This window comes from Saimiri boliviensis, chromosome 4 (genome assembly GCF_048565385.1).
Source record: "Saimiri boliviensis isolate mSaiBol1 chromosome 4, mSaiBol1.pri, whole genome shotgun sequence".
NCBI classification, from domain to species: domain Eukaryota; kingdom Metazoa; phylum Chordata; class Mammalia; order Primates; family Cebidae; genus Saimiri; species Saimiri boliviensis.
The window spans coordinates 111,877,929-111,904,838 of NC_133452.1; the positions used below are offsets into that span (position 1 = coordinate 111,877,929).

The following is a 26,910-nucleotide window of genomic DNA, read 5'->3' on the forward strand; positions in this document are numbered from 1 at the left end:
AGCAGCAACAAAGTGGGCCTGAACATCAAGTTAGAGTGGGGAAGTTTAATGGTTCTCAGTTGACACATAAACCATAGCCCTCCCCCATATGCTCAGGCACCATCTTGGAAAGCAGAAATATGTATGGACATGCATATGTACTGCACACATAGATGTGGTGAAAAGCTGAGAAATCTCTATTTCAATCCTAGACATGTCAGAACAAGGGCCTGTATTCTTGTGTGACAACAATGGATTGCTTCAATTTTAAGTAAGATTGAGGAAAGTTAATTCCTTCCCTCTAACCATGTGATGGAGGTTTGTGAAGATCAGAGCAATTTCAGTCAAATTAAAGGAGTTATATTTTTCTTTTTTATGTTGTCAAATAAGAATACAGGACCATTTCTGACAGATATTTTAAATTTATTTGAAATCCAGACATTTTTGTATGATATCTTTTAATTTTGAACTTTTGGCAATGAAATTAAGAATAAACGTACATAGTTTTAAACAAGATCCAGGCCTGAGACCTCTTTTCTGCATGTCAGGGTGCTTATGTAGCTTTCCAAACTTCTCTCCCTCATACTCTGCCATTGTCTTTACGTTTCTTGAAGGTTCTGTGTTCTGTTCCACATCGAGGTCTTCTGATGTCCTATTGCTTCTGTCAGGATTACTCTTCCTTTTCCCCTCTATAGTTTGCATGGTCTTCTTATCTTGCAGGTCTCAGTTTGGATGGCAACTCTGTAAACAGGGCTTTTCTGCTTATGAGAATCCCTATTTAGCTCAGGTGTCCTGTAGTACAGAAGCTGAAACAAGGATTATGCATTAATTTGGGAGGTATAATTCCAGGATGGCAAAAGTAAGAGAAAAGAGAAATGCAGGAGGAGGGAAGGATGGGAAGCAATGCAAGGTGAAGCATGACAATGCTGCCCATGGCTTCATAAGCCATGAAGAGGCACAGCTGGTCAGCAGGTATTGACAATATAAATAAACATTTTCTTCTCTTGGTATTCTGTGAGGATTGCCAATCTAGAGTTTCTTATTTTGACATCTTTGATTGAGGACTCATCAGATCTACTGAAACCTGGTTTGTAGTACTGAATTCTTAGCATAGGCTATTTTTTTTCTTCATCCAGAGCCAGGCCAATATGGATTTTTTTTTTCTTATTTTCCTGTGCCTATAATTTGGTATTTTTGTTTTTTGTTTTTATTGTAAGTGTCCTAACTTTATCCAGGGGTTTCAGTTCCAGATCTTAATTTCTATGGGCCTGAGACTTCGTATCCTATCCCGGGCTATTAAAATCGACTGGGTTCATATCGTATCCTATCCCTGGCTGTTAAAATCTACTGGTTTCTGAGACTAATACCCACCCCATACCCAAGAAACCTCATACTCATGGCTCTGATTTTCAGTCCCCTCTTTGGTTTTGGTTCTAGGGGTTTCCTGTAATGTCTTTCATGTCAGCTAGGTTTCTAAAAGAATATTTTTGGCTTGGCATGGTGGCTAACGCCTGTAATTATAGCACTTTGGGAGGCCGAGGAGGGTGGATCATGAGGTTAGGAGGTCAAGACTATTCTGGCTAATGTGGTGAAACCCCCTCTCTACTAAAAATATAAAAAATTAGCCAGGTGTGGTGGCACACACCTGTAGTACCAGCTTCTTGGGAGGCTGAGGCAGGAGAATCACTTGAACCCTGGAGATGGAGGTTGCAGTGAGCTGAGATTGTACCACTGCATTCCAGCCTGGCAACAGAGCAAGACTTTGGTCTCAAAAACAAAAAAACAAAAAAACAAAAAAAGAAAGAAAACCAACCAAACAAAAAAAAAAAACCAAACCAAAAAACAAAACAAAACAACAAAAAAACACTTATATTATAGCTGGAATTTCTAGGTGTTTTTTGGTGAAGAGATTTTCAGGATTATTAGACTGTGGTCCAACATTTTTGGAAACAGAAGTCACATGTTGAAATTATGCACTTGTTGGTTTGAGTTTTATCTGTCTGCCCCAAGAGACAGTGTGCTTCATAAGAACAGGAACCTTGCCTGTTAGAAGTCCTGTGTCTAGCACATAATTGACACTCATAACAGAATGAATCTTAATGTCAATGTCAAATTACAGATGTCACCATTCTGAGTTTCAGAGAGTAGTGACTCTGTTTTACTTAGCTTTGTCTTCTCTGACAATTTAATACAGTTACAAGAATAGAGCAGCTCTTTTCATAAATATTTGGTAGTCAATCTATTTTTATTTATATTGAAAAGAAATTATAAAATTGACTAGAATCTTTACATTTAGTTTTTTAAGGATGTTAAGATGGATATTTACAGTGTTCTTTTTCTTTTTTTTCCTTCAACTTTTATTTTAAGTTCAGGCTTACATGTGCAGGATGTGCAGGTTTGTTACATAGGTAAACATGTACCATGTTGGTTTGCTGCACAGATCATTCCATTACCTAGGTATTAAGCTCAACATCCATTAGCTCTTCTTCCTGATACTTCCTGATATTCTTCCTGATCCTCCCCAACATCCCTCCCTTCTGACAAGCTCCAGTGTGTGTTGCTGACCCCTGCCATGTGTCCATGTGTTCTCATCATTCAGCTTGACTTATAAGTGAGAACATGTGGTATTTGATTTCCTGTTCCTGCATTAGTTTGCTGAAGATAATGGCTTCCAACTCCATCCATGTCCCTGCAAAAGACATTATTTCATTACTTTTTATGGCTGCATAGTATTCCATGCTATATATGCACCGTATTTTCTTTATTCAGTCTATCACTGATGGGAAGTTAGGTTGATTCCATGTCTTTGCTATTGTGTATAGTACAGCAGTGAACATATGTGTGCATGTATCTTTATAATAGTATGATTTATATTCCTTTGGGTGTATAACCAGTAATGGGAATGCTGGTCACATGGTATTTCTGGTTCTACATCTTTGAGGAATTGCCACACGTCTTCCACAATGGCTGAACTAATTTACAATCCCACCGACAGTGTAAAAGCCTTCCTATTTCTCCACAGCCTTGCCAGCACCTGTTGTTCCTTGCCTTTTTCATAATCACCATTCTGACTGGTATGAGATGGTATCAAATTGTGATTTTGATTTGCATTTCTCTAATGATCAGTGATGTTGAGCTTTTTTTCATATTTTTTTTGGCCACATGTATGTTTTCTTTGAGAATGTTGTTCATTTCTTTTGCCCACTTTAAAATTTTTTTTTCTTGTAAATTTGTTTTAAGTGCCTTGTAAACTTTGGATTTTAGACCTTTGTCAGATGAATAGATTGCAAAAAATTTCTTCCATTTTGTAGGTTGTATGTTCACTGATGATAGTTTCTTTTGCTGTTCAGAAGCTGTTTAGTTTAATGAGATTCCATTTGTCAACTATTGCTTTAGTTGCAATTCCTTTTGGAGATTTCATCATAAAATCTTTGCCCATGCCTATGTCATGAGTGGCATTGCATATATTTTCTTCTAATGCTTTTATGATTTTGGATTTTACATTTAAGTGTGTAAATCTTGAGTCAATTTTTGTTTATGGTATAAGGAAGGAGTCCAGTTTCAATTTTCTGTATATGGCTAGCCAGTTTTCCCTGCACCATTTATTAAATAGGGAATCCTTTCCTCATTGCTTGTTTTTGTCAGGTTTGTTGAAGATCAGATGGTTGTGTGTGTGTGCAGTCTTATTTCTGAGTTCTCTATTCTGTTTCATTTGTCTAAGTGTCTGTTCTTGTACCAGTACCATGCTGTTTTGTGGTATAGTTTGAAGTTGAGTAGTGTGATGCCTCCAGCTTTCTTCTTTTTGCTTAGGATTGTCTTGACTAGTTGGGCTCTTTATTGATTCCACATACATTTTAAAATAGTTTTTTCTAATTATGTGAAGAATGTCAATGGTAGTTTAATGAGAATAGCAATGAATCTATAAATTACTTTGGACAGTATGGCCATTTTCATGATATTGATTCTTCCCATCCATGAGCATGGAGTGTTTTTCCATTTGTTCGTGTTTTCTCCAATTTCTTTAAGCAGTGGTTTGTAGTTCTCCTTAAAGAGGGCTTTCACTTCTGTCATTAGCTGTATTTCTAGGTATTTTATTCTTTTTGTAGCAAATGTGAATGGGAGTTCATTCATGATTTGGCCCTCTACTTGCCTGTTGTTATATAGGAATGCTAGTGATTTTTGCACATTAATTTTTTAAAGTTTATTTTTAATTTTTATTTTTTTGAGATAGGGTATTACTCTGTTACCCAGGCTGAAGTGCAGTGGCATGATCTCAGCTCATTGCAACTTCTGCCTTCCAGGTTCTAGTGCTTCTGCTGCCTCAGCACCCCCAAAATAGTTGCGAGTACAGGTGTGCGCCACCACACCAGCTAATTTTTTTATAATTCTTGTAGAGACAGGGTTTCACCATGTTGACCAGGCTGGTCTGGAACTTCTGACCTCAGGTGATCCACCCGCCTCAGCCTCTTAAAGTGCTGGGATTATAGGTGTGAGCCACCATGCCCAGCCAATTTTTGCGCATTAATTTTGTATCCTGAGACATTGCTGAAGTTGCTTATCATCTTAAGAAGCTATTGGACTGACATGATGGAGTTTTCTAGGCATAGGATCATGTCATCTGCAAACAGAGATAATATGACTTCCTCTCTTCCTGTTTGAATACTCTGATGCCTTTGCTGTTTTGCAGCCTTCACTCCTGATACTGAGACAGAAGAATAGGGTCTGGAGGCAGGGAACCTAAGGCCAATTCATGCTGACTTCCTAGAAATGAATCAAAAGGAAAACCGTACCTCTTTACCCCAAGTAACAAAAGGATCAGAGGCTATTCCCTTTGTACTATATTGAGATGAAAAATGGAAAGTACTTCTGATTGGTCCCCTCCAGTAACCAGTCAGACTAGTCAGGAGCCTAGTCTTAATTTGCATAGGGGTATAACTTTGTAACATCACTTCAGCCTCTAATTGTTCCCCTCTGACAACCAATCAGACTGCTTACGGGTGACTACTTCATTTACATAGGGTGTGACCAAGGAACCAATGGGAAACCTCTAGAGGGTATTTAAACTGCAGAAAATTCTGTAACCAGCCCTCTTGAGCCTCTTCCTTGATCCCACTCCCACTCTGTGGCGTATAGTTTCATTTTAATAAATCTGTGCTTTCATTGCATCTTTTGTTGCTTTGTTTGTGCATTTTGTCCAATTCTGTGTTCAAGACAGCAAGAACCTGGATGACCCTTCGCTGGTAACAATACCTCCAGGTACAGTGTTATTTTAAAAATTTTTCACTGATCCTTAAGCTGTAAGTAATTTTTCCTCTGTATTTTTCTTATAGCTCTTCTTGCTTTGCCCATTTTGTTATGTATTTGCCTCGTCTTCATTGCCAGACTCTAAGCTCCTGAGGGCAGTTGTTGTCTGATTATTATTATTGTTTTTTTAATCTTTCAGTGCAGGGTTTCTTAACCTTAGGACTATTAACATTTTGGGCTGGATAATTTTTTTGGGGGGGGCATCTATTCTGTGCATTTTAGGATATTTAGCAGCATCCCTGGCCTCTGCCATTGGATGTCAGTCCAGCCCTCAGTTATGACAACCAAAGTCATCTCCAGATATTGCCAAATGTCCCAGGCAGACAAAATGTCTCTCACTTGAGAACCATTACTTTAGAGGGCCTCGTCCCGAGTAAATGCTCCACATTCATTTATTACATAAATCCTATAGCAGATTTTGATTGAATTTCACAAAGGCAAACATAGGATTCATGTTTTTTTCAAGGGAACTGGTTTCATGTTGGGCTGGCCTTCTTATTTGCAGGTCTGAACTGGCACTAAGATGAGCTACGCTCCTGTCACCACACATTGTCAACTCCCCTTTCAAAGCCTGCTCTCTCATTCTCATCTACTTACTTATAGTTTAAAAACATCTAGAAGTTTATGGTCTTGGTGTATAGCTTGAGTCTATTATTTTCATAGCACATGTATTTATTTTTTGACAAATGCTGTTGGTCAAGTTACATTCAAATGTGCCTGTTTTACAGATGACAGAATTTCCAAGCACAGGGAAGTTCAGAATATTTATTATTTGTTTGCATAAATGTGCAAAATTTGGCTTTGGAATGGTAACTTTTCTTTTAGCAAGGTTACAACTAATTAAATAAGAAACTTTAAAAAACAAACATTCCTGCATTCTTACTTTACATATCTGACAATGTTTTCAACAGTTTAGAATTACGTATAAAAACAAAAATAAAACAGATAGGCCCAGCATGATGTCTCAGGCCTGTAATCCCAGCACTTTGGGAGGCTGAGGCAGACAGATCACCTGAGGCCAGGAGTTCAAGACCAGCCTGGCCAACATGGTAAAATCCCATCTCTACTAAAAATACAAAAATGAGCTGGGCATGGTGGCACATGCCTATGGTTCCAGCTATGTGGGAGGCTGAGGCAGGAGAATGACTTGAATCCAGGAGGTGGAGGTTGCAATGAGATGAGATTGTGCCACTGCATTCCAATCTAGGTGACAGAGCAAGGCTCCGTCTCTCTCTCTCACTCTCTCTCTCTCTCTCTCTCTCTCTCTCTCTCTCTCTCTCACACACACACACACACACACACACAAATATGTTTTATAAAAAAGATATTTATGTTAGAAATGAAGCTTATAATAAGAAACACTTTTTAGGTAATAAAAATATTTTTAGGCAATGAAAGTAATTTTAGACAGTGGAAAATGACTGGGGTGTACCCAACAGCACCATTGCCTTCTCCTTTCTCTCATGGAACATTCTCACTCTTAGAGCAGTGGCTCCCCATCATCACAGTGGTGGTGCTCATGATGCAGGGTATAGAGTGGTGGTGGGGTGTGTAGATTAAACATCATTATTCCCACTTGACAATTGAGGAAATAGGCTCAGAGGGATGAAATCATTTTTAAAAATTGTCTTGCTAGTTGGGGTCAGAACAAAGTCTCCTTTTTCCCAGGGCTCCTTCTACCATAAGACATGTTCAGATAATGATGTCATGTTCTAGCTATTGCTAAGGAAGTGCAGAAAGTGTTTCTCTGTCCTCTGTCACTTAAGGTTAACAGCAGCAAGATGACTAAAACCTTACCTCAGGTAAGCCCTGAAGGGCTTTGCATCATGCAGAACTTTCAGGCAGACCCAACACAATCTATGGCTCAAAGGGAAAATGTCACAGGAGAAAGCTACAGAGGCAAATGCAATGATAAAATGTTATGGCAAGTTAAGACATTTATAAGGATAAAAGAGCAGAGAAACCCATATACAGCATCAAAAGCATAGCAACTGTAATTCATTTTGAAGAATCATGAAGTGACCTTTTTTCTTTTTCTTATGAGTGAATATTTCTTTTCCTTTTGAGGAATTCAGTTAATAAAATTGAATGCCAGACCCAGACAAAATTCAACTGTGTCATTTGCTTAATAATTACATTATCCTGAGGCAGACTCATTGAAATCCTGAGTAGTAATAGGAAAGGCAAGTCATACCAAGCACGAATCTTCAAGCCTCCACCTCAGCAACATGCTGGATAACCACCCAATAAGAAATAATTTTAAATTATCTTATTTTTCTATTATAAAAACAAAATATCAATATGAAAAGTGTAGAGAATATATAGAAAGATAACTATTATAATTATTGTGTGTAAGTATTTCAGATACACACATATATACACACATATGTATATATATATGCATTTCTGTAGAAATACATATGCATAATGTGGGGAAGAAATTTCTATATATCTATTCCTATTTTCATGTCTATATTTATATCTATATTATCTACATCTATCTTTAAGTAGGAAAACACAACAATACATTTAATGCCGTTTTATTACCTGATGTTTTCATTTAACTTTCAGTGAGTTTTTTTCCAATTCATTAACTAAATTTAATATTTAATATTTTCTGCAATATTATTAATATTTTATTAGAAATGGGTTCTTGCTCTGCTGCCCAGGCTGGAGTACAGTGGCACAATCATAGCACATTGCAGCCTTGAACTCCTGGGCTTCCACTGGAACTACAGGTGTGAGTCACTGCAGCAACTATAAAGGTATTTTTAAGGGCCAAAAATTCAAAAAGGGGCAGGGCATGTCGGCTCATGCCTGTAATCCTAGCATTTTGGGAGGCAGAGGCAGGTGGATCACCTGAGGTCAGGAGTTTGAGACAAGCCTGGCCAGCATAGAGAAACCCCATCTCTACTAAAAATACAAAAAAATTAGCTGTGTGTGGTGTCAGACACCTGTAATCTCAGCTACTCTGGAGGCTGAGGCAGGAGAATCACTTGAACTTGGGAGGTGGAGGTTGAGGTAAGCCAAGACTGTGCCACTGCACTCCAGCCTGGGCAACAAGAGTGAAACTCCATCTCAAAAAAAAAAAAAAAAAAAAAAAGATTCAAAATGGAGCTTGTAATTATCTTATATCAGTTTTGTTTTTTTAAAAAAATTACTGTTTTGTAGTTTTCATTGACTTTTTAATTGTCTCACTCTACCTAACGACTCAAATTTCCACATTTGCTTATATTATACTTACTTAACATAAGACTTTTAAAAGAACTTTCTTCATCATTTCCATGTAGTTGACTTAGCTCATAGTTCTCAAGGTAGGTGACTGAAAAGAAAACTTAGAGACACAAAGTTTTCATATATCTTGTCATTTCAAAAACACTTTCTTGTCCCTGATTATTTGTTCCACCTCTCCCAAAAGGTGATTTATTACTTCATTTTTAGATGAAGGAAGTAAAGAATGCAAATGTTAAGCATACAAGGGTCTACTCAGCTGTAAGATGGATACCAAATTCAAGTGTTTCTAAACATTTCTTGCCCTGAATTTTTCATCCTGAGTGTTCAACCTTTGTGATGACATTTCCTGTTACTTACTCACTGCGTTGGCCTACAGCTTTTGCTTTCTGGATGCCTTACTTTCTTGATATTTTTTACCTTTCATTATCAGATAAGGCAAGAAAAATATGCTGCGAGTTTTGTTAATAAAAGCAAGGATGAAGCCTCTTTTTCAGTTGTTTTTAAATTAATTGCTTCAACTTGGTGTTTCCAGTTTCTTTACTTTTTTTTCCTTAAAATTGTTTTTCTTTTTAAAATAATAATCACCTTCTTTGAGAATGAACTTTTTTATGTTTAATTTTTTATCTCAGTTGGTAATACTGTATTTAATATTATAAATTCAGTTATCTTCTTTTTTTCTTCCTTTTTTTTTTTTGTTTTTTGAGATGAAATCTCACTTTGTCACCCAGACTGGAGTGCAGTGGAGCGATCTTGGCTCATTGCAACCTTCACCTCCCAGGTTTGAGCAATTCTCTTGTCTCAGGCTCTCGAGTAGCTGGGATTACAGGTGCATGCCACCATGCCTGGTTAATTTTTGTGTTTTCAGTAGAGACAGGGTTTCTCCATGTTGGCCAGGCTGGTCTTGAGCTCCTGGCCTCAAGTGATCCTCTTGCCTCAGCCTCCCAAAGTGCTGGGATTGTAGGCATGAACCACTGCCCCAGGCCCTCAATTATCTTCTTAATTATCTTATGGCACCAGTGGAATTCCATGTGACTTCTATGTAAATACTCAGTCATAATATTAATTACATAGTTAATTAACATTTAGTGAGCATCTATTTATATGCCAGACAGTAAGCATTAAAGACATTTAATTACAGAAAACTTAAAACCTACATGAAAATAGAAAGAATATACAGTGTAATGATTACCTGTTTTCCAGCTTTAACAGTAGTCAATTGATGGTTAATTCTGATTTATTATACCCTCACCCACTTCTCTTCTCCCCATACTGGATTTTTTTGGTATTCTTTTTGAGATGGAGTCTTCCTCTGTTGCCCAAACAGGAGTGATCTCGCCTCTCCTGGGTTCAAGTGATTCTCCCACCTCAGCCTCCAAGTAGCTGGGACCACAGGCATGCACTGCCACTCCCAGCTTATTTTTGTATTTTTAGTAGAGATAGGGTATTACCATGTTGTCCAGGCTGGTCTTGAACTCCTTACCTCATGTGATCCTCCTGCCTTGGCCTCCCAGGGTGCTGGGACTACAGGTGTGAGCCATCCAATACTGAATTGTTTTGAAGCAAATTCCAAGCATCATATTATCTGTAAATATTTCAGAAGGTAAGGACTTGTAGACATGATATATTTTAAATTACATTTAATTGAAAAAAATTTTGCTAAATTATAACATACAGGCAGATAAATACACAAATCATAAGTATACAGCTTGATTAATTTTCACAATCGAACACACTGGTAGCACTAGCAAGAAGCAGAACATTATCAATGCCATAGACACTTTCCTCATGTCCACTGGGAATCATATTCCCACCTCCCAAGGGCAGCTGCTGTCTTGACTTTCAGCACCATAGGTTAGCTTCATCAGTTTTTGAACTTGTTAGGTATGGAATCATACAGTGTACTTTTTGAGTCTGGTTTCTTTCACTTAACGTTTTGTTTGAGAGATTTACATACACTGCTGTGTAGTCGTAGATAGTTCATTCTCAATGCTACTGTATGACTATACCACAATTTATCTGTCCAGTTGTAGAAAGCATTTAGAGTGTTTCTAGTGTTTGGGTATTGTGAATATTTGTTTTTTTTTTTCCATTTTGGCAGTTATAAATGAAAGTTTTATATAAAATTACTTTATTCCTGCATCTTCTCTATTGTTTCCTCCTTAGATATTCCCCTTTTCCACCTGCTTGACAAGATTTGACTTCCCCTCCAAGGATGTTTTTTGTAGTCTTTTTCTAGTGTTAACCCAGTGATAACCACCTTGCTGGAGTAAAGCCCACATGTACGTTTGTGCTATTAGTCTTTTCCTGCTGCACCCATTCACTGTAGATGACATATTCTTTCCTGTGAACCTGGACTACTTTGCCAATTTGCTGACCTTCATAGTGTTCTTGCACAATCCGAACTTCATCATCCTTTCACATAGGCATAGAACTAAAACTGTACTTCAGTTCCAGCTCTTTGGAAAGAGGAGAAGATATAATATTTCTGCAAATGCGGGAAGGTGAATTAAAATGCTTCTTACAGTTCTATTTGAGTCAGAAGTCCCAAAGGGATTGGACTTCATTTTGGCTGCTTACTCTTCGGCAATGACTGCAAAAGGGAAGAAGTGAATCATTTTAAATTATTTTATTAAACTTATAGAAGAGGTAAAAGTGGCTTAAGAGAGATTAAATGATTTGCTAAGCTCACACAGACAATAAATAAGGGACTCTGGACTTAAACTAGCTTTACCCTACTCCAGAATCAGATATCTTAATTCTGTGTTTTTAAGAAAGCCCATTTTTCAGAGTTAACGCTCTCTGTCTTTCTAAATGTATATATAGTGTTTATACACAAACCTATATGCTTTATGGAGAAAAATGCATTATTGTGTGTGGTTCTATGCACAATCACTGGCTTTCTGATTCTGTATTTGTTTCTTAGAGAGTAAATGTCCCAACCCTTTCTAAGAAAGTGTTAAAAGTCATCCATTACAACTAAGAATTGAATATTGAGCAAGAGTAGATCATGACTTTGGCACAAGAAAGGAAGCAGGAAATAGTCTCAGGAGAAGGTTCTCTGACCCTATTGAAAAGTAGGATGCTTGTGATCTGTGTCTGTAAAATATGGTTCTGAAATAACTTTCAGGATTAGACATGTTCCAGTAGGATTGTCTTCTAGTGGCTGGCTTATGGGATGTCCAAAAACAACAATTTTTAGGATAAAGTTCTAACAACCCACTTCCAAGCACACAAACAGAGAAATGGGAATTTTAATGTCTAATACATGCATATAAGTGGTTAATTTATGACAAAAGCAAAATATTATCTTATTCATTTATTTAAAACCCAGTCTTTCTCTTTTCTGAAGCAACTGGAAAAATAAATAATTTAATATTTTATGAATATTTGTAGGTGTGACTATTTATTAATTGTCAGGACAAGTATTTATTATATTATGAATATCTGTATATATTATTATAACAAAGTGTTAGTGCTGTTTCTTTTAAATTATTATGAAATTTAAATAGAAGAATAGCTAGATTAATTGAAAATGCAAGTATTTTTAAATCATAAAAGCTGATTATATCAAGTATAATACAATATCATGTTGATTCCAAATAACTCACTAATGTGTGATTTCCCCTACATTGTCTTTTATTTTTTCTTGTTTTTGGTTACATCTTTGAGAACACATAGCTCCAAAACATTTTTAAATTGCTTACCAAATCATAGACCAAAAATATATTTTTAGAATGTAATCTTAGAATTTCATTCATCATAAAACATCATGCATAGCTTGTTTTAGAAACAATACTGAACAGCTCATATCCTTTGCTTAAAAATAGACTTTTTCTTAAAGCAATTATCTTCTTTTCAGTCCAATTTTTTCTTTTCTGGTATTCAATGGGATTTCAGTTCCAATGAGTTTTTATTTTATTATGCTAATCATGGAATTATTCCATCTTTTTTTCCTATCTGCTACCAAGGTTGTTGGATTTTAAATGCATTTTTTGGTCAGAAGTATAAATATTCAGGGATAGTGAAGTTCATATGCCTTAACCTTCAGTGACTGATAAGAACAGGCTACTGTGACTATTCTATGTAAGAGGCAGTTCAGTAGTTAAGAACACACATTTTTGGAACCAGATTTACTAGTTCAAATTCTGGTCCTGCTATTTACCAACCAGCATGTGACCTTGGCCAACTTTTTAAAATTTTTTTTTTGTATTTCTTTTTTTGAATGTTTTTTTTTTTTTTTTGAGATGGAGTTTTGCTCTTGTTACCCAGGCTGGAGTGCAGTGGCACAATCTCAGCTCACTTTAACCTCCGCCTCCTGGGTTCAGGCAATTCTCCTGCCTCAGCCTCCTGAGTAGCTGGGATTACAGGCACGTGCCATCATGCCCAGCTAATTTTTTGTATTTTTAGTAGAGACGGGGTTTCACCTTGTTGACCAGGATGGTCTTGATCTCTTGACCTTGTGATCCACCAGCCTTGGCCTCCCAAAGTGCTGGGATTACAGGCTTGAGCCACCACGCCCAGCCTTCTTTTTTTGAATTTTTAAATCTTTTTGGCCAACTTATTAACATCTCTGTGCTTCAGTTTCCTTGTCTATAAAGTGTGGGAGATAATAGTACCCATCTCATAAAGTTATTGTGAGAATTAAGTGGGTTAATATATGTTAAGCCCTTAGAACTCTGTCTAGCTAATAGTATATGTGTCATAGATATTTTTATTATTATTCTGAGATCTATTACTTTCCTTTGAAATTTTAACAAATTCACTTTTGGAGACCATGGTGGGCAGATCACTTGAGGTCAGCAGTTCCAGATGAGCCTGACCAACATGGTGAAACCCTGCCTCTACTAAAAAAAAAAAAGGCAGGGCGTGGTGGCTCACGCCTGTAATTCCAGCACTTTGGGAGGCCGAGACAGGTGGATCACAAGCTCAAGAGATCGAGACCATCCTGGTCAACATGGTGAAACCCCGTCTCTACTAAAAATACAAAAAATTAGCTGGGCATGGTGGCGTGTGCCTGTAATCCCAGCTACTCAGGAGGCTGAGGCAGGAGAATTGCCTGAACCCAGGAGGAGGAGGTTGCAGTGAGCCGAGGTCGCACCATGCACTCCAGCGTGGGTATCAAGAGCGAAACTCCATCTCAAAAAAAAAAAAAAAAAAATTAGCCGGGAGTGGTGGCGCAGGCGTGTGGTTCCAGCTACTTGGGAGGCTGAGGCAGGAGAATCACCTGGATCAGGGAGATGGAGGTTGCAGTGAACCAAAATTGCACCACTGCACTCCAATCTGGGTGACAGAGTAGTGAAACTCTGTCTCAAACAACAACAAAAACAACAATTTAATAAATTCAAAATAATTAATTCACAGTCAAATAATTTCTTTCTACAACCTTTTTATATGTATCTAATGATGACCCAACTGTGTCCATAGAGTCTGGAAGCAATTTCTGTATGCTCTATAGTTTTGTCTTTTCTTACTTTTTTAATATGTTTATTCACTCATTCAGTCTTTCTTATTTATTGAACACTTACTATGGTGCTTAGGTAGCCAGAAAAAAACAAACTGAAAAATTCTCTGGTACCAGTAAGCTTATATTCATCATCTCAGAGTCAGGCAATATATGTTAACAGAGCATGTCTGATTGGAAACTTGCCTTATTCCACCTACCTATTACCCCCAAACATTATTAATGTAAACATTGTTTTGGAGCAAATGTCTCTTTTTCTTTTCATTGGTATAATAAAGAACTTAACTATCTTATTAAATAACTTAATCACTTATTTTTGCATTTAAAAGTCACTATGCTTATTTAAATGAACAAGGTGGGAAATTTTGGTTTTAGAGATGGGTGTAGAGATAATGGGTCAGTGCTCTTACTTAATTTATTTGCCTTCCCTCCCACTCCCTGATAGCATTAATCTGTCTTCTTATTAGAATGTTTCATCTTGACTCATCTTTGAAATTGGGATGTTCAGCTTTACTTGTAAGTTTATCAGAGGTTCTCAGAATGTTCACACTTGGGGCTGTGGGAAAGGATGCAGCTGAATGGTAATATATTAACAATATGTGTTGAAACAGCAGTTCCTTGTTGACTGTATACAAAACACAAATTTCTAATAGTTCTTACAGCACCACTTCCTCTGCAGATTATGTCGGAAATGCTTTAGTCTGAATAATCATTCCCAGGGGGAAAAGCCTTCAAAATAAATTTACTTTATTGCCTGTGTGTGTGTGTGAGTGTGTGTGTTAGAGAAAGAGAGAGAGTCTGATTATTGTAGAATACTGAGTCAGTCATGTACATATGCTTAGTAAAATTAAGGAACATAATTTGATGGTAGCAACAATATCTAGTTCTATGAATTAGTCTGTATGCTGTGGCTTGTCATCACATTGTTTAAATATAAACTAATAGCAACAATAGACAGCTAATCCAAAGGTTAAAAAAAATGTTGGGGGAATAGGTTTTCATAAAACAAAACAAAACAAAACTGAAAACTTTAGTTATGTGGATAGTTGTAGAAGAAATAAATCTATTATCCTTTTTGGCCATAAAGGCAAAGTAGGCTTTCCCCCTCAGTTATCTCGACATTTGGCTACCATTCTTTGCTTCATTTTATTTTGGAGATATCTGTAAATTGAACTCTTAGAAAGGATGAAGTGATACATTCCCAGAGTTGTTTTTAGTGGGGTTTAACCTGGGACTGTTGCATTTGGTGTGTGTGAGGGAAGTGTATGTATTTTTCTTTTTCTTTTTTTTTTTTTTGAGACTGAGTTTCGCTCTTGGTACCCAGGCTGGAGTGCAATGGCCCGATCTTGGTCACTGCAACCCCCGCCTCCTGGGTTCAGGCAATTCTCCTGTCTCAGCCTCCTGAGTAGCTGGGATTACAGGCACGCACCACCATGCCCAGCTAACTTTTTGTATTTTTAGTAGAGATGGGATTTCACCTTGTTGACCAGGATGGTCTTGATCTCTTGAGCTTGTGATCCACCCGCCTCGGCCTCCCAAAGTGCTGGGATTACAGGCTTGAGCCACCGCACCGGGCCGTGTATGTATTTTTCAAACAGTAATTTATCCGTATCCCACTCCAATCCTTCCACTTTTTTTTTTTTTTTTTTTTTGAGACAGGGTCATGTTGCCCTGGCTGGAGTGTAGTCGCACAATCATGGCTCACAGCACCCCTGACCTACTGGCCGCAAGCCATCATCTCACTTCAGCTCCCCAAGTAGCTGGGACTACAGGCATGTACTACCATGCTCAGCTAATTTTTTTGTAGAGACAAGGTTTTTCAGTGTTGCCCAGGCTGGCCTTGAACTCATTTCCTCTGGTGATCCTTCTACTTTAGCCTCCCAAAGTGCTGGTGTTAGCCACTGTGCCCGGACCCTTTGTAATTTTTAAAAGTTCTGATGATTCTGAATTATCTCATACTTCACTTCCATACTTTCTACCTCTATTAGAATGCACTTTTGGGGACTGTGAATAGATTAAGTTTCTAAAAGATCCATTAGTGCTCAAAAAAAGTCAGTTAATTTCACATGAGAGCTTGTTCATCTTAATAGAAGTCTTTTTTTTTTTTTTTAAGTCAAGGTTGGCTCAGACTCAGAGAGACTGAATCTGAACAAATGCAATTTTGCATGTGTATGGTAGTAAGTACATTAAGGGAGCAGGGTGCATGCTATCAGTGTGCTACTTAGTGTAAGAAGAACTGAGATGTTTTTGAATAGTTTGAGCCAGTGAGGGTCATTTCTTTAAAAAGAAGGGCATACACAAACTCCTGTGTGGAGTGGCAAACTTTCTCAGAGAAACAGGGTTATGCAGCACATAAGCTACTTATTGCAAGTATGCAACACTTAAAATATTACATCCTTGCTTCATCTTCAGTTTGCATGTCAAAAAGAGGGTCTCTTTAATCTGATAAATTGATCTCAGGAAGAGGGTCAATCTTTTTAATGGTATTGGTGAGATTTTTGTCATGGCCGTATTCTAGTTTGTTAACCAATAATGTTTGTTTATTTGTTTTCTCTCTCTCTCTCTCTCTCTCTCTCTCTCTGTCTCTCTCACTCTGTGTATGTCTGTGTGTTTCCCTTCTTACTTTACTTGTGACCAAAAGGACCTCTCTCAGTTCCCCTTCCTGTTAATTTCACATATGCTGTTAGTGAAACAGTCCCAAAAACTAGTCAAATACTTTTTTCAAAGTTTTGATCTCGGCAGATCCATACCATTTTAATATATAGAACGAAGCACATAAAGTATCTTGATAGATTCTTCATGTTATGGAGTCTTGAGCGTTAGTGATGAGGCAAGTTTGTCAACGAGCGCATCTCATGTCCTGGTTTTCCTGGAGTGTTTACTGGATGTTACTTTGAATGAATGACCTGAGTGAGAATTCTAAGATTTTCCTTCTTAATGTTACTCCTTTCAAAATCATAATGTTATAGACATCCTTTATGGTATTTTTATTTTAATAACATTCAGGTACATAGCTGAACGAAAGTCTGATATACCTAGGTATGTGATCTAGCTATAAATGAAACACACAAGTGTCAAAAGCTGTTTGGAAGTGATCTCATACTCATTTTCACAACTGACAGTTGTGATACACTTTTTAAAAACCTCCCATTATGTAGAAGAAATAATACACTTTTAAAAAGCATTTTTTATTTCAGAACATTTATCTAAGAGAGCCTAATTGAGAAGAATATTGCATTAGTAAATTGCTCTGCCCAGGAAAACTGCTGCTCTGTTTCTTTTCACATTTTAAAACCTAAGTCCCAAATCTCAGTCTGTAGTTAAGAGCTTCAAATAAGAATTACCTCTGTGAAATGAGCAGAAGTCCTTAAAAGGGTCTGCTGGTTCTCCCGCAATCTTTTACAGGGTGAACAGTGCTGTATCCACTGATAACCCAGCTGCCTAGGAACCGAGTAAAGCCAGCTCCAAACTTCTCAGCTGTTGACAGGCTTGACTTGCTGAGAACACTGGTTAAATATAGCACCCGCGAGCTCAGCTCCTCAACATAGTCATTGCTCTGACAGTGTTGTGAAGGGAGCAGAAGAGGAGAAACCTAATCTCAGAACCCAACAACACCTAGCAACAGTTGAAAAAACTTTTAAACAAAAGTCTGTGTGGGAGATATACAACAACTTCCAATTTCTGCTGATCCGGATTTCAGGCAGAAGAAGCTGCTTTCCCCCCTCTCTGCTCTGTTTCCTGCATGACTTCAGCTATTGGCTAGTCCTAGGAAAGAAAGTGGGAAAAGCTTTTTCCTCTGTATTCTTTTGGGTTGGATAGTTTTTCAGAACTCGAGTCTGTCTTGGGCTGTGAGACAAGCCACTGGGTTCTTCAAAGGATAAACTACCTCCATAGAGGACACACCTTTGATTAAAGGAGCTGCTGTCAGGTAAGACCAAAATAAATAACTACTTACACTCTTAAGAAATTTCTGTTTGCACAAGAAGAGAGTTCTCTCTGATTCTGTTTTGTCTGTTTCCTTTGATTCTTCCTGTTCTACGATGTGATAACACATTTAGAAATTATGATAAACTATTGTGAATTATTTTTAAGATGTCAGAAACATAATCTCTTCCTCAAAATTATACCAATTCCTTTTAAACACAGAGAATTTTATGGTGTTTTAGTGGCCATCAAAATATTTCTGCCAAGTTAATGCTCTTCGACAGGTAACAGAAATACGACAAAGGACAGTTTCCCATCTTCTTTCACAATTGGGATGGCTTAGAATTGAAAAGGATATCTTCCCTGGAAGTAAAATAACTTTCATTTACTGAAACTAGCTAAGCAGCTTGTGTGGTAAATGAGAGGAAAGTCCCGTATGGTGTTTGTGTTGCTGTACTTTTTAAACCTGCTGTTGTATCTCCTTTTGCCTAATTCTCTGATTACACTGGTACACCTTGTGCTGGTTCTGACCTCGTTACACTAGAGTCACCCCAAATGCTTCTGACTGGGCATAAAATATGCCTGGTATTAAATCACTACTCTTGCAGTTGTTGACTATAACTACTCAAGAGAATGATATTTGTGTATTTAAAAAAATTAAGTAATGCTTGTATTTAGATATAACAGATTCTGATTCTTAAAACTTAATTAATTAGAAAACATTTTTCTTAAGTTGCATATATGTTTATATGAATGTGGTTACTATAGTGTGAAGGAAATCCTCCTTTCATCTGATGGCACCTTGTCTCCCCTTCCGTGAGTTGTCATGCAATTAATCAGAATTGCTTAGAGTGACCAATTTCATGTTGAATATGACAAGTTATGGCTGTACATTGGTGATATAGTTAGTATTGACATCTGGTGGTTTGTAATTGGGCTAGATGTGCATAAAAATATTTTTCCTCTAAATGAACATGATGATTTGAATAAAATTTTTAATCTAAGGATAATATCAAAGAAGATATAGAAGCACATTTTAAGAGGGATTTTTAAGTCTCTTCTCTTAACGTAAAGAAATAATTTATCCAAAACCAGTTTTGAACATATTATTTGTTGACAAATGAGAATATATCAGCCTTTTCGGAAAATGATCCTCTTTTAAGAAAAGCTAATTAAAGCTTATATAGCATATGCTTAGGAAAATGAAATAGGGTACCCATTTCAGTACATATTATGTTTTGTAATTCTGATTACTTGATTATACAATAAATAAGCTAATCACATATAATGAATATGCACGAATAATAGTGCAAATGCATGCTGATAACTGTACTGTTAGAGAATGAAACTCCTGGTGCTTTAGTAGAGATGAAATAGCTTTGTCTGAAGGAGTTTTGAAAAGTCAGAACTAAATGCTTTACATTTTTCTTGTTTTTATTCTAGGAAGGGTCACATTGTTGGCTTAAAAATGTATGTGTAAGGCCAAAATCTGCCATTAGTTTTAGGCATGTACTTTCTTTTGGAGTTAGTGGGACAGTGTGACGTTAAGTGCAGCAGTTGGCCCTGTGTGAAAGTCATGTTTGCTGATGAAGTGAATTGTTCGTATCATTAATTGTCTTCATTGCTGTAAATTTATTCTTGAGAATCAAGAACAACTCAGCTCAGACTAAACCACATGGTTTCCTCCACTGTATGAAGAATCAGGCTCTCCATGACAATGCAGATCTGTTCTCCTATCCATTCAAGTTCATAGTTCTATGACATTTTGGAACCATCCCTTTCCCCTTTACCATAAAAGCTTTCAGATTCCATTGCCATGTCTTCCACCACACGAATGCCTGCTTTCTTCACCCTGGTTTGGATTGTAAAAATGCTACTCCCTCCTACTCCTTGTTGCCATCCAAATCATCCTGCCCATGACCACAAGATTGGTTTTACTAAAGCTTTGCTATGTTTGCCTATCTACTCTTTAGTTATCTGCTGGGACTTCTAGTTGCTGCCAAACACCTAGGCTGGGGTATTTTGAAAACCTTCCATCATCTGGCACCTACTTAACTTTTCCAGTCTCACTACCATGACTCAACAACAAGGTCCCTCTGCTTCAGGTATTTCAGATTGTGGCCCATTCTCCAAGCACATACACAGTGAACATTTCAGTGCCCCAGCTTTGCTCATGTTATTCTCTCTGCATGGAAGACATTTACTCTCTGGTCCTGTAGAAACCTCGTGTACTCTTTAAGACCCAGATGAGGGTCTTCTACTTTCTGGACCATACATTTTAAAAGTGATTCTTTCTAAGTTTAGACAATTTGATTTTCTAGACCATACATTTTAAAAGTGATTCTTTCTAAGTTTAGACAGTTTGGTGCTCTGTTATAATTAGGGTACTTTTAAGTAGGGTTTGCCTTTTTATAGTCACAACAATTTTATGACATCTATTAGGTGCAAGATAGTATCCTAAGCATCACTTGGCTTTGGAGCTTCTCAGCCCCAGGCACATTGTGGGTGTTCCATTCACATTTTTGGCTCTAGATATCTGATGATAAGTACATGAGAAAGTATGGATAAGTATAAAATTGAGAAAAGCAACTGAAGTTAATAGCTTTTTACTTCAGAAATTTCTCAAGGAAAGTCTTCATGGTTTTACCATGTGCAGAAATGTTATGAACACTTTTAACTACACTCATGTACCTGATTGAGGAAATGGTGTTGTATCTCTCAGGAATAAAATAGAAAGGGGAGATAGGACTGGACTGTATTTATATATGCACACACACACACACACACACACATCCTGTGTATCTACCTAGACCTCTAAATACTGTAACTTATATACTTTTATCATCTTTTGGTGCCAGATTCTAGTTAAAGTTACTTTTGGTGCAATTCATTTAAATCATGGCTTCTTCTCTTTGTGGGTCATGAATTAGAATCTGGCTTTGAACAAGAAAACATTTAAATACATTATGATCCTTTTTCTGTTCTTTTTCTCTGGTGTTTTTAAAAAGAGACATTTTTCAGTATTATCGTTAATTGCTCGTGAAAATTGTGGCCTTACTGGGTGAGATAAAGCAAGAATCATACTTTTAAAGCAATTTGTTCTGTATCCAGCAAAAGAAAAACATTCTCTTTATATTTTAAGATGGTCAAAGTGGGGAAATTTGCTCTTTTAAATGGATACCTAGTAAGAAACTCTTTGGAATTTTCCAATGAAATTTCTAAAATATTTAATATATTCATTAAGCACTGGTTTCCTTGTGATTATAATTTTTACTTATTATTTAGAAGTGAAACTTTGGGGTTTACCCAGTCTAAATAATGCTACCTGTGTTTTCCTCTTTGCCGGATGAGCATTTCTTCATAAAGCAGGTGCTTTAAGATACACAATTTTACAGTTTGTTTAATCCATATTCTCATTCTTTTATCTAATCTTTCTTTTTTAAACATGTGGGTTTTAGAAAGGTAGCACTAGGAGAAGTGAGGGGGCAAGCTCTTGTTGAAATTTATTTCAACAGGAGATTTAAGAGAAAAAAGATTGGTAACAATTTATTAGAAAAATGACATCTAAAAGCCTGCAGTATAAATTTGTTTTTACATTATTTTAAATATATATAGCAATAGAAAAAAAGATAAGTTAATAAAATACATTTTGATTCCTTAAGTTTGAGTTCAAGATATAACCAGAGTTATGTTCATGGAAGAGGAATCAGAAAAGGTTAGTAGCATGAGTGAGTAAGCCAGATAGCCTGGGTTCAGATTTCAGCTCAAGGTGACCTTCGTCAAATTGATCTCTGTGCCTCAGTTTCTTCATATGTAAAATGAGGGTAATAATGCTATTTCCTTATAAAGTTGTTTTGAACATTAAATGACTTATAATATCTATAGTTTATAATTTATTCCTCAATAAATTTAAGGCAGTGTGGCTTTCTTACACCTTAAATGTAGTTATTTGCTTACTTTAATCTTTGTTGCATACAAAATTCTTGGATGCAGATAGTTTTTGATCTCAACTTCATAGTTCATAGGAAAGACAGGAGAATGTAGTATTTAAGTTTGGAATCTTGCTTGGGACATACTTTGCTGCTGGGTACTCTAAGCAGACACAATTTGAACGGCAGCCAATAATTTAGTATGGAATTTATGTTTCAAAGTCTCCTTATCACTCAGCAGTCTGCTGTCTTATAGAACCATTACTAAAAAGGATAGGAAATCACCCACAGCACAGACTGTTCTATGGTTTCTATATTTGCACTTGGAGATAAAGTATGTTTATACATAGTGCTTGGGTGTCTTTTTTATAGCCGACTACACTGGGTAATGTACAGTAATGAAGACTCTCCTCCATGCAAAGACACATTATTATTAAATTTATCATTTTTTATTTCTTAGATGATTTGTTTTGTTTTACTAGCCTAGTAACAGATAAAAATAAAAAGACCAAAAAAGGTCATCTTAAGCTAACTTTAATTTTACCAAATGGAAATGAATTCTTGCTATTCATTGCTCTTAATCCTATTCATTTGTCTTAAATATGAAAAGAAAAGTACATTCCAAGACAAACAAAAAATGTTATCTCATAATATGTATGTGTATGTGTATTCTACTTGATATTCTGTATACTTTACAAAAACATATAAAGCACCCTTAGAAGAAGGGAAGTTTCTTAGCAGCTTTAGTGGCAACAAACCTTATACAGGACAGATAAGGTTTAAATCTGTCAATTTTACTTTATTTTTCCCAATTGAAAGGATAAGTATTTAAAAGATGAGGCAAAATGAATTTTAAAATTGTCATTCTCTAATGAAAACTTTGTGTGGAAAGAAATTAGCAATCAAAGGAAGAAAAAGTAAAATAAAGAAAAGAAGGAAATAACTTTTCCTGGCTTTGCAGAATACATTATAGTGGTAGTAGGGCAAAAATACAGGAACCACAGGAAAGTATATTGGATTATATTTTTCTTTTTTCTTAAATGGTCAGTCTATACTTTAACTAAGGGAAAGTATATTCTGCCTGTAGCCATAATACAGCCTTTTGGCTACAGGCAGAATATGCTTTCCCTTAGTTAAAGCATAGACTGACCATTTCCCGAGAAAGGCTACAGGCAGAATATGCGTTTCTCTGGTAGTAGCTGAGGCAGTTTAATTTTAAAGACCAGGCAGCCCATTGTGGAAGAATTTAGAATAAAGAAAGTCAAACCTGAATTGAGCAGTTTAACTGGCTGTTAACCAGCTGATTGCAGAACTTGAGAAACTCCCAGCACAGAAGTGAAGTAATACAACATAAACCAGCATCCCCATGCTGCTCTGTCTCTGAGGGCTTTGTTTAAGCCACAGCAACCCTAAGACATCAAAAGAAGGTTTGGGTTTTTTCCCATTTTTGGGAAATGGTGTCAACGTGCATAATATTGAATGATTTATGTGTTTTTGAGGCCTGTGAAAGACAAACGAAAAAGATTTTTTAAAGCTAATGCAGAATTTATCTCAAGTGATCTGATTTTAATTGAGCCCTTAAGGTTTAAAGATTTTTCTGTTTTTATTTGCTTCCTTAAATGCTGTTGCCTACCTCCTTGACCAAAACATTGCGGAAACGATGATGTTGCTTCACTGATGAAGGACCTTATAAGTCTGCACTTGAATGTAGTCTTTTTTGATTTTGTAAGAACTGTAACTGCAATCTTCTGAAGTTACTTTAAAGAAATGAATTATCTGCTGCTTATCTCTGTAAGGAAAAGGTATAAAAAAAGGAAAAGGTGTAAGAAAAAATGTAAGGAAAAAGGGTAAGAATGATATGAGATGGGCACATCAGAGTTGGCCAAATGCATTCTTTAAAAAATAATTTGCTAAAGATTTCAGGCCAAAAGAAGATGTGATTGACTCCATTGTCTTGATGAACTGCTGGCACCACCAAGCAATGGAATTACTGCCAACTTGCCCTTGTTTATCTAAAAGATCTATGCAAAAATTAGGTTTTCACACACACACACACACACACACGCACACACACACGTGCACATACACACACATGAGTCATAGATGACACAGTAATGGGAATAAATAAACATTCTTTTTCTTTCATATATTTATGTCTTCAGTAACTCATTTTAGGCCTTGCCTCTGGTACCAAGCACAACAGGAAAGGAAGAGGCATTGCTAATTTCATAATGCCATTTCAGTGTGGCAGCCTAAGTGCACATGAGGAAATGATGCCCTGTGCCTGTATTTGGAGCCCTGTAGTTACTGTGACGACAACACACACTAATGGAAAACAAAGAGGGTCTGCTCATCAGGGCAAGCCAGGAAGAGTTTTGCCAGCTGAGATTTTTCCTAATTCTATAAGTCTTGAAATGTGACACTGAAGGTATTCAAGGCTCTTTGTGTTTCATTAACTGTTTAGTAAGTGACACATGCTTGAAGAGCAGCCTGGTATTTGAATCAGGGAGTGGCCTTACATAGAAGCTTAGCTTTCACGTGCTCTGTTGATAGATATCATCTTCTGGTTTGGATACCATCAAACCAACTGGTTTGGCCATAGCCTGTTGTTTGTTCTGGTCTTTAAGGAAGCCAGCTGCATTGGTAGCGTTCACTGCCCAGGGGCCCCTCAACTTTTGATAAGACATCCCCACCTTCTACATTCTGTTCATTCCATAGATAATAATAATAGCTACATGTAATATATATTATCTATATAATATATGACATGGATAGTATATCTACTATATAAAATGATAGTAATAACTAGCATATACTTGAGAAGATTACTGTGTGCCAGAAATTGTGCCCTTTTACAGGGATAATTTTATTTGCTTCTCACAACAACCGTATGAGGTACTATTTTTATTGGTATTTTACAGATTAGGAAAATGAGGTTTATAAATGTTAAATAACTTACCCAGTAGTAGATTTAAAATTCAAATTCAGGCAATTTGACCTTATCTACTCTGTATTTTCAACCACTTTTTAAAATTCAGGCAATTGTTTATGGCACATCTTCACCTAGATGACTATGAGATGTTTTGATGAAACATGTAGAATGTGACACTGCAGGTTAACAGCTGCCCCTACAGCATGAAAAGATTCACAAATAGCAAAGAATAGAGATTTAGGGTCAGAAAGCCAACAGAGGCTCTTTTCCAGGATCCCAAAGTGGAATCAGAAGCTTTGATGGCCAGTAGAGGTGGGGCACCCTGGAAGAGCTAGGCCTGGGGCAGAGATGCAGAAGTGATTCTTCCAGTTATTGATGGGGCAATGTGGTTCTTGGTTTCCACACTACTGTGTTGATTCCCAAGAAGAGGGTGCTATGGAGCTGTTAATTTTATAATATATCCTTTGACACTGTTGGGACTTTGGTCTGCTGTTGCTCCTATTGACAACTTAGGGCCCTATCTTCTATTGTAAACTTTGAATGTGTCGCTATTCTCTGCCTTGGTCATAAACATTTAGTTTGTGAAGTAGGTTCAAGAGGGAGTTCTACAAAATCCTTATTCCTGTTGTTGGAAGCAATACTTCTTCAAGAAACCTTCGGTGAAGTGTGTGTGTGTGTGTGTGTGTGTGTGTCTGTGTGTATGTCTCTGTGTGTGTGTATGTTCGTCAGGAGGCAGTGAGGAAGCAGGTAGAAGGTGTGCCATATAAAGGCTTCTTATTGGTTCTGAATGACTTTGTTTTGGTAGTGAGTTGTTATTCTGGCAGCATAACATTCCATCAAAAAACAAAACAAAACAGAGAGTTTACTATAGTTTAAGAAACATTACCTGACATTTTTCAGCCAGTGGTGTGCTACTGTAGAGTAGTGGCATGTTTTATTGGATATTTTATTTAATTCTTTTATCTTTATTTGCCTGCATGATGTCCAAATGTCTGACCATTTGGAAATAGTTGAAACTTTTGAGTTTCTATTTGCATTTCTGTCATTTAACTTTCAGGTTGTCTGAAGTGAAAGGAGAGCAATTCTAATAAAACTTTGATGGAGCAGATAATGCTTTGCTTTCTCTTATGCCAATGGACATAAAGCCTCAACTTTTCCAGGGTATCACATATCCCAGGTAATGGGATTGAATATCCCAGGAAGGTGAATGTTTTATATGGGATGAACACGTGTGACAGAATAAATCTCCACCTTCTGAGAAATTCTATTCTAATAAATTGAAACAGTAGCTTGTCACAACTGTGCTATCACACCCCAACTCCCCCTCCCCAAAACACTACATTCATTATTGGTTAATAGCACAGGACTTACACTGCTACTCATCTGACAGGCTAAAGATATTCCTGAAGCAAATGTACTGTTTGCTGTGTGACACATACCTGTTTAATCCAAGCCAATGAAAAAGAAGTAAAGGCAGAGATGTATTATGTTTCATGAAGGCTGTCTGTTTTCTTGACATAACATCTCTTGATTTCTTTGCAGTAAACTCCCCATGCATCAAAGTGATCCAGGGTGCTTTAAAAATGCAGATGCCTGGTCTGTGATCCCAGAGCTTCTGATTTAAGTTGGCCTGAGAGAGTGCCTAAGCATTGGCCTATGTTGTAAGCTTTTATGTGATTTTAATTTTCATCTGATATTGAGAACCAGTTATCACAATCATTTTAAAGACAATACTTTAAAAGATAATACTTTAAAATGATGAATACCACCTTATCATTTTAAAGAAGATGGTACTAGAATGAGAAGTCACTTGGTCAAGTTACAAAGTCCTCTGCAGGTAGAATTGAGTTTGGAACTATGCTTACTCAGCCCTTGGTAGTGGGCACTTTTCACACCTTGCAGTGGCTGTGTTCCTGTCTAAAGAGAACTGACCCTCAGGATCGTTGCCTGACTTTACTTTTTTTTTTTTTTTTTTTGAGACGGAGTTTCGCTCTTGTTGCTCAGGCTGGAGTGCAATGGCGCGATCTCGGCTCACTGCAACCTCCGCCTCCTGGGTTCAGGCAATTCTCCTGCCTAAGCCTCCTGAGTAGCTGGGATTACAGGCACACGCCACCATGCCTAGCTAATTTTTAGTATTTTTAGTAGAG

The 26,910-nt window shown here is 37.0% G+C and overlaps 1 protein-coding gene across 4 annotated transcripts in view; it reads left to right on the forward strand.

Annotated features, from left to right (window-relative positions):
* The window catches only part of FILIP1 (filamin A interacting protein 1), a 276,138-nt gene that overhangs the window by 53,181 nt on the left and 196,047 nt on the right, over positions 1 to 26,910 (forward strand). The window contains exon 1 of one of the 4 annotated variants that reach the window (XM_010337081.3): positions 17,435 to 17,906. The exons of the other annotated variants lie outside the window; for them this stretch is intronic. The gene's annotated coding sequence lies outside the window, so the exon portion shown is untranslated. Of the gene's footprint in view, positions 1 to 17,434; positions 17,907 to 26,910 lie in introns of those variants that run through there. 4 annotated transcript variants of the gene reach the window in all.